Source organism: Prionailurus viverrinus, unplaced genomic scaffold, assembly GCF_022837055.1.
Source record: "Prionailurus viverrinus isolate Anna unplaced genomic scaffold, UM_Priviv_1.0 scaffold_50, whole genome shotgun sequence".
Taxonomy (NCBI): domain Eukaryota; kingdom Metazoa; phylum Chordata; class Mammalia; order Carnivora; family Felidae; genus Prionailurus; species Prionailurus viverrinus.
In genome coordinates this window covers 1,495,409-1,504,402 of record NW_025927613.1, presented here as the reverse complement: position 1 = coordinate 1,504,402, position 8,994 = coordinate 1,495,409, and positions in this window count along the sequence as shown.

Sequence of the window (8,994 nt, the reverse complement as noted above, 5' to 3'; positions counted from 1 at the left end):
GGTGGGGAGGAAGAAGCTCCAGAAGGAATGTGGAAAGCTGTGCTGTTTTGTTTCTGGGGACTCTCAGGGACACTTTCTTGGGAATGGGGAGAGAAGAAGCAGGTGTCTCCTGAACTGAACAGTGGGGTCTTCCTGGTGCGGAGGGAGTGGGGGATGCCCCCTGCTACAGGAAAGGTACTACGGCCATGTGTAACCATGGTTACCTTTGGAGAGAGGCAACGGAAGGAAGGGGATAATATTTTACTTTTGTTTCAGACACTTGTATATATCTATTTTTTAATGCTTATTTTTTTATTTTTGAGAGAGAGAGAGAGAGAGAGAGAGACAAGAGTAGGCGGAGGAGGGGCAGAGAGAGAGGGAGACACAGAATCCAGAGCAGGTTCCAGGCTCTGAGCTGTCAACCCAGAGCCCGACGCGGGGCTTGAACTCATGAACCGTGAGATCATGACCTGAGCCGAAGTCAGATGCTTAACTGACTGAGCCACCCAGGCACCCCCAGACACTTGTACATTTAAAAAAAAATTTTTTTTTAATGTATATTTTTGAGAGAGAGAGCATGAACAGGGGAGGAGCAAAGAGACAGGGAGACACAGAATCAGAAGCAGGCTCCAGGCTCCAAGCACAGAGCCTGACGCGGGGCTCGAACTCACAAACCACAAGATCATGACCTGGGCCAAAGTCAGACTCTCAACCGACTGAGCCACCCAGGCGCCCCGACACTTGTACATTTTAAAAAATAATAAGCGTGTATTACTTTTGTAATCAAAACCCCAAATAAAGGTACTAATTTATTTTATTTATTTTTTTTGCCTGCCTGCCCTCTCCTTTGGGAGAGACACGCGTGCGTGGTCATTCATTCATTCCGTCTTGGCCTCCACTAGGTTTGGTAGGCAGAGTGGGAAACAAGGCAGTTTCTGCTGTCATAGAGATGATTTGCGGAGGGAGATGGCCACTAATCAAGGCAATAGCATCATTACCAATAAAGTGCAATGAAGGACATGGGGTAATGTGGGTGGCCGAGAGTAAACGGGGATTGGACAGGGTGGTCTGGTCTATACACGTGCAGGTTTGTGTGCAAACGAGCAGCGCGAACAGAACGAACACACCCAACACACAACCCAAGGTGCCTGTGGCACCCAAGGCAGCAGCCTGCAGAGGCCTCATGTGGGACTGGCTGGACAGGTGGAGGTTTTTCGCAGCTAAGCAGTTCCTGAGCCACGTCCTGCTCCTTTCTCCTGGTTTTAACAGACCAACGACACGCCCTGTGCAGGAGGGAGTAGCATTTACTGAGGACCTGTTAGCAGGTGTGGCTGGTGCCAGGCTGGGCCCTGCACACTAGCAGTTAGCTCAGGGACTGCCCACAGCAAACTGGACAGGTAAACAGCTTTTTCTTCATATTACATCAGAGGAAACAGAGTTTTACAAATTCAACCAGCTGCTCACGCTAAATTTCACAGCACCTCCCTATCTCTGAACAATGCTGAGTTCAAAGCCTGCCACTCAGAATAACAACAGAGCTCAGAGAGAGGAAAAAAGCCCTCTGCCAGGGCTGGGGGTGATCTGAGAGGCACTTGGAGGGCTTCCGGCCCACCCTCAGTGCACTCAGAAATAGCTGCCTTCTGGCCTGTCACGGATGCTGGAAAGATCACCACTAACAGTTTATTTCTGTGGAATGGGATGTCCTCTTCTCACCTTCCAGCCTCAGAGGTTACCCTTGAGGTGCTAAGCATGGCTTGGTTTTATCAGAGGCATGCCTCTGATAATAAGAGCAAGGAAGACTTGGAGCGCCTGGGTGTCTCAGTCGGTTGAGCTGAGACTTCGGCTCAGGTCATGATCTTGCGGTTTGTGAGTTCGAGCCCACGTCTGGCTCTGTGCTAACAGCTCGGAGCCTACTTCAGATTCTGTGTCTACTCTTCTCTCTGCCCCGCCTCTGCTCGGGCTCTGTCTCTCTGTTTCTCAATAACAAATAAATGTTAAAAAAAAAAATTTAAGAGCAAGGGAGATGCGAAGGAGAGGGAAGTGTTTAAAAAGCCGTCTCTTGGGACAGAAGAAAAGAAAGGCAATTGAGAGAGGGAGATCTCTTTCTCTCTCTAGGTCTCTCTCTCAGCAAAAAATGTCAATTTTTACAAAAATAAAAGAGTATGATGAACCTGCAGTTACACCACCATCTTCCCTAAAACTCTGCTCACAACCCTACCTGCTTCAACTCTTCTTCCTAGCCCTCCTCTACCTCAGATTTTCTTGAAGCCAACACGAGACACTGTATTATTCCTTGCATTAATATTTCTATAAGCATCCTTTCAAGATTAGAATTCTTTTTTTTAATTTTATTTTTTATTTAAAAAAATTTTTTTAAATGTTTATTTATTTTTGAGACAGAGAGAGACAGAGCATGAACAGGGGAGGGTCAGAGAGAAAGGGAGACACAGAATCCGAAGCAGGCTCCAGGCTCTGAGCTGTCAGGCACAGAGCCCGACGCGGGGCTTGAACTCACAGACCGTGAGATCATGACCTGAGCCAAAGTCAGTCGCTTAACCGACTGAGCCACCCAGGTGCCCCTAATTTTATTTTTTAAAAATTTACATCATAGTTAGCATATAGTGCAACAATGATTTCAAGAGTAGATTCCTTAATGCCCTTTAACCATTTAGCCCATCCCCCTCCCACAACCCCTCCAGCAACCCTCAGTTTGTTCTCCATATTTATGAGTTTCTTATGTTTGTCCCCCTCTCTGTTTTTATATTATTTTTGTTTCCCTTCCCTTATGTTCATCTCTTTTGTCTCTTAAAGTCCTCATGTGAGTGAAGTCATAAAATATTTGTCTTTCTCTAATTTCACTTAGCATAATACCTCCAGTTCCATCCACGTAGTTGCAAATGGCAGGATTTCATTCTTTTTGATTGCCGAGTAATACTCCATTCTTTATCCATTCATCCATCGATGGAAATTTGGGCTTTTTCCATACTTTGGCTATTGTTAATAGTGCTGCTGTGAATATTGGGGTGCATGTGTCCCTTCGAAACAGCACACCTGTATCCCTTGGTTATATAGCCAGTAGTGCAGTTGCTGGGTCTTAGGGTAGTTCTATTTTTAGTTTTTTGAGGAACCTTCATACTGTGTTCCAGAGCGGCTGCACCAGCTTGCATTCCCATCTTTTTTTTTTTTTAAACCACTGTCTCATAATCGCACCTATGCAAATTAGTAAGTCTTCACTATTATCAGATATTCAAATTTCCCCTTTTGTCTTACACGTTTTTGTTTTACAGGTTATTTGAATCAAGATCTGAAGAGGGTCCATACCTTTCTATTGTTCTTTTTCTTATGCATTTTTTAAAGTTTATTTATTTAGTTTTGAGAGAGAGACAGAGAGAGTGAGAGGGGGAGGGGCCAAGAGAGAGGGAGAGAGAGAGAATCTCAAGCAGGCTCCGCACTGTCAGCACAAGCCCCATGTGAGGCTCCAACTCACGAACCGTGTGATGATGACCCGAGCCAAAACAGAGTTGGACGCTTAACCGAGCCTCCCAGGCGCCCCTCTATTGTTCTTAAATCTGTTTAATCTGTAGGAAAGCAAGGGTATCTATCTACCTTGAAGATAGATTCAAGTTTAAGTGAAGGAGGATCTCACTACAACAGAAATTATGTATCTTGTCACATATCTAACCTACAAAAAGAAAAAGTGAGGTGGGTGTGAACCCAGTGTTGTAGTCTAGAGGAGGTAACAGCGACATCAGTCCCAGGGACACAGGGAAGTTTGCTGTGACTTCCTCCCCGGCCCCTCCTGTGCCAGCCTTCCTCCTGTGCCAAGCCTGGCTCCAGAAGAGCTGAGACGAGAACCATAAAAAGGCTTTTATGCAATCGTCTCCACCTTTACAGAGGCTCACTTGGCTTGCACCTTCTCAGTTACGAGCCCTGGGAAGAAAGAATTACATCAGTTTCGGTTAATGGCCCAAATTAAGCCATCAAAACCTCTAATCAAGCTTCCATTTTGGACATGTTATAATACTGTAAATTAAAAAAAATCCAAAGGAAAATGAAAGCCCTTCTATTTGAGGTTGGAAAGACCTTTGGCCCCTGGAGTCGTATCTCTGAGTCACAGTTTCTCTACTAAGCTCAGGACAGGCAGCAACAAATTGCCCTCCTTCTCAGGGCCTACATTTTGTCACCTCACCACCAAGATGCTGCCTGGGAAAAGGGCAGACAACTTGGATACTCCCTCCAGTGTCCCAAAGAGACAGGAATCCTGAGGCTTTGGGACACCTGTCTTCATTCTACATGGAATCAGAGGAAGGTCTGGGAAAGGGCCTCACTGCATGTCCTGGACTCTCTGTCTTCCATATACCATATCTAACCTGCTGTTCCACTGCAATTTTCCCAGGGTCACAAGTGTAGAAAGATGGAGAGTGCTGTTTGGAAAGGGGATATTTTGGGATTTCCTGTCTCACCTTATCAAAAGGCTGCTCAGAAACCAGAGTTTAAAAAGGCTCAAACTGAAAAATGATGATCTCTCTTAATATAGAAAGATCTCCGGGGCACCTGGGTGGCTCATTCGGTTAAGTCTCTGACTCTTAATGTCGGCTTAGGTCGTGATCTCACGGTTTGTGGGTTCAAGCCCCGTATTGGGCTCTGTGCTGACAGTGTGGAGCCTGCTTGGGACTCTCTCTCTCCCTCTCTCTCTGCCCCTCCCCCACTCACACTGTCTCTCTCAACAATAAATAAACTTAGAAAATAAAAGAAAAAAAGTATACAAAGATCTCCAACAAATCAATCAGAAAAAGACAATCGGTACAATAGAAAAATATTCCAAGGATACGAAAATGAAGGTTAAATGGGTAATAAACATAAATAAAGATACCCAACCTCATTAGCAACTAAAGAAATGCTTGTTAAAACAACAACATGACAGGATTTTCAAAAATAAGAAGATTGTTAACATTTAGTGTTGGAAGAGGTGTGGGGACAAGGACACTCTTGTATTTTTTGGTAAGAGTATAAAATGGTGGAACATTTTCAGAAGGCAGTTTAGCAGCACCTGGCAGCATTTTCAGTGGGAATCCACCTTGGATGATCCACTCTGTGGAAATGGACACGTATTCAAATCTATTAATAAGATGTCCACTGCAACCTTGTTCATAATAGTGACAGGTTGGAAACAACCAGTAGGGGAATAGTTCAATATATTATGGAACATCCATAACATGAACACCAAGAAACCATAATGTATAATTTTATACACATGGACGTGGAAGGATATCCAAGAAATATGGACAAGGGGGAAAGAGGCAGAAAATAGTATGAACCCATTCAATTTAAACTATATATACAATTAATTAATTAAACCATATAGTTTTATTTAGTTTGACTACTTTACATACTAAACTAATTAATTTAAATTATAATTTATAATTGCATAGTATATAATTACATAACTTCTAATTTAATATGTACTATAAATGTATACTATAAACAAACAAACAAACAAATAAGGTTACATGTTTGTAGAAAAGCATTTGAAGAGACAAAACTTCTTGCAGTTCTTGTAAGTTCATACCAAACTTACCAAATGTAACCAACACTGGTTACCACTTGGATTATAGGGAACAATATTTCTTTTTCACATTATGTACCAATTATGTATTTTTTACATTTTTTAAAGTAAGCTTGAAATACACACATAATTTAAAAATTGAAATAGTGAAAGAATACGATAACACTCTTGTGTCTTGAGCCAAAATTTAAAAGGTTAAAATCCAGTCATGGTGAGAACATGAAGAAAAGGTCATCACTGGAGACGGGTGACAGTGCCAACTGGTGCCTTATTAACAAATGTGATTCGTCAATACCTATCAAAAGTCAAATTGTGCACAGCGTTTTTACCTGGGAGTTCCAGTTCTAGGATACAGTCCATAGAAGCACCTGGACAAGTAGGCAATAAATAGGTCATAATGACAACAACAACAAAAACAGACATCACTTATTAAATGTTTAACATACCCTTGGTATCGTTCTAAGCACTTTAAAGACAAAAAATAAATGAACCCCAATCCACATAAAAGCTTACTATGTGCCAGATACTTCCGTAAGCTCTTTACATGCTCTACCTTGTTTATTTATTTATTTATTGTTTTTTTAAAAAATTTTTTTAACGTTTATTTATTTTTGAGACAGAGAGAGAGAGCATGAACAGGGAAGGGTCAGAGAAAGAGGGAGACACAGAATCTGAAACAGGCTCCAGGCTCTGAGCGGTCAGCACAGAGCCCGTCATGGGGCTCGAACTCACGGACCAGGAGATCATGACCTGAGCCGAGGTTGGATGCTTAACCGACTGAGCCACCCAGGTGCCCCTCTACCTTGTTTAATTAATCCTTACAACAAACCTATGAAGTGGAGACTCTTACTGCGCCCATTTTACAGATAAGGAAGTGACAGCATACAAAAGGGAAGTAACTTGCTCCAACTCACACAGCTAGTGGGTAGCAGAGTCTAGGATTTGAATCTAGGCAGTCGGCTTCAGACTCTGTGCCTATAACGGCTACACTCTCCTGTAGTGAATCATAGAACTTTCACAAGAGCTCCTTGAGATGGGTTGTTTTGTGTTTCATTGTTTGGGGCTGGCCAGCACGTATGGCTCTTTTTATGTCTGTTGGCAGATGGAACCCACCACCAACCACTCTAGGAACCAAAAAGGCCCCACGCTCACTGTCCCAGATCCCTTTGCAGCTAGGATCAAGCACATGACAGTCCTGGACATGTAGGTGTGCCCAGGAGGGCTCAGACACAAAGAGGTAGGACAGTGGTGAGTGGGCTTTGGTGGATGTGGACACAGGCAAGTGTGCGGGTGACCAGCCATGCTGCAGGGTCCAGGGCTGCACTTGGAGCATGATGGATGGAGGCAGTGACCCCCCCACCCCTGCAGTGACTGCGGGGTCTCCTACCAAGAAGGGCTCTCTGGCCACGCCTGGCTATATTCAACACATCTGCCAATGGGGCCGTATGACTCAAAGGATCCAACAGTGCTTGACAAATTGGGGTGACCCACGAGGCTGTGGCAAGCAAGACCCAGAAGGAGAGTCCCCACAGAGGCCAAAAGAGGTGCTGAGGCTTAGCCCCCTTCAGCAGGCTCCTCTTTTGATAAATATACTCTTGTGGGCTTCTGGGTCCCAAGAGAAACAAAATGTGGGACCATGGGACACCGGGTGACTTTGTGGCCCAAGCCCCTTCATAAACTAAGGATTATCTGATTCGCCTAGTTGGCCCAGGATTTCAGTAGCTCCATGCTTCTTACCTCCAAGTATAGCTGGGTGGAGCCTGAGAACATCCTGAAGGCAGAAAGAAACCACAAAATGCCCCGCTGTGCCCTCTCATTTGCCCTGTCTTGCCAAAACTCATCTTTCTCAGTATGCTCTACTGGCTTCAAAAGCCTGCTCATCAGGAAAGCCGCTGGCATCAGGAAAGATACTGAGAAGAAAAAACATTCTAGCTTGGGTTACAGGTGGCTGGCTGTCCACAACAGACCATTGCCAGGCAGGAGTGGCCCATCAGGAGATTAACAGCAAAAATTCTAGAACCAGATTTCCTGTGTTTGAATTCTGGTTCTGTAAGTTCCTAGCTGAATGAATTTGGGCAAGTTATTTAACCTCTGTGTACCTCAGTTTCCTCATCTCTAAAAGAGAGATAATAAAAATACCTACTCTCATAGGCTGCACTGAAAATTAAATGACTTAATAAATGTAAAGTTCTTCTAGTAGCAGTGAGCATGCACTGGAGTGCTAATGTTATGATGTTATGATCGCAGTAATAAAGCCCGTCTGAAGTTCTAGAGATCTGTTGCACAAACCCAAAACCAAACTGTACATTTAAAAATGGTTAAGGGGTGACTGGGTGGCTCAGTCGGTTAAGGGCCAGACTTCGGCTCAGGCCATGATCTCATTGTTCGTGGGTTCCAGCCCCGCATCGGGCTCTGTGCTGGCAGCTCAGAGCCTGCTTTGGTTTCTGTGTCTCCCTCTCTCTCTGCCCCTGCCCTGCTTGCCCTCTGTCTCTCTGTCTCTCTCTCTCTCAAAAGTAAATAAACATTTAAAAAAGTTTTTTTGAAATGGTTAAGATGGGGGCACCTGAGTGGCTTAGTCTGTTAAGCGACTTGATTTCGGCTCAGGTCGTGATTCCAAGGTCATGGGATTGAGCCCCACATCAGGTTCTATGCTGAGTGTGGAGCCTGCTTAAGATTCTCTCTCCCTCTCCCCTGTCACTCTCTCCCACTCATGTGCTCTCTCTTTCTTTCTAGAATAAAAAAAAAAAATGGGGGCACCTGGATGGCTTAATCAGTTAAGCGCCCAACTCTTGATTTCAGCTCAGGTCATGATCTCCCAGTTTGTGGGATCAAGTCCCACATTGGGCTCTGTGCTGACAGTGTGGAGCCTGCTTGGGATCTTCTCTTTCCCTCTCTCTCTGCCCCTCCCCTGCTCGTGCTCTCTTTCAAAATAAATAAATAAACTTATTTTAAAAAAATAAAATAGGGGCGCCTGGGTGGCTCCGTTGATTTGGCATCTGACTTCTGCTCAGGTCATGATCTCGCGGTTTGTGGGTTCGAGCCCCGCGTCGGGCTCTGTGCTGATGGCTCAGAGCCTGGAGCCTGCTTCCGATTCTGTGCCTCCCTCTCTCTCTGTGCCCCTCCCCCACTCGCGCTTTGTCTCCCTCTCAAAAATAAATAAATATTTAAAAAAAAGATAATAAAATAAATGGTTAAGATGGTAAATTTAATGTTATAGATTCTTCAGCACAATAAAAAATGTTATAAAACTTGTGAAATTGAAGTTTTTTTATAACCAAGATACTCACTTTCAAAGCTAGAGAATTAGTGATTCTTTTCTTAACTTGCAGATAATTAATAAATGCCTCTTTATTTAAAAAGATAATAATGCTTTCTGAGAGATAGTCCTAGAAGTTAGTGGAGAAGGAGAATCCTCCAGTGGGTAAAATTTCAAGTAGAATTTGTTACTG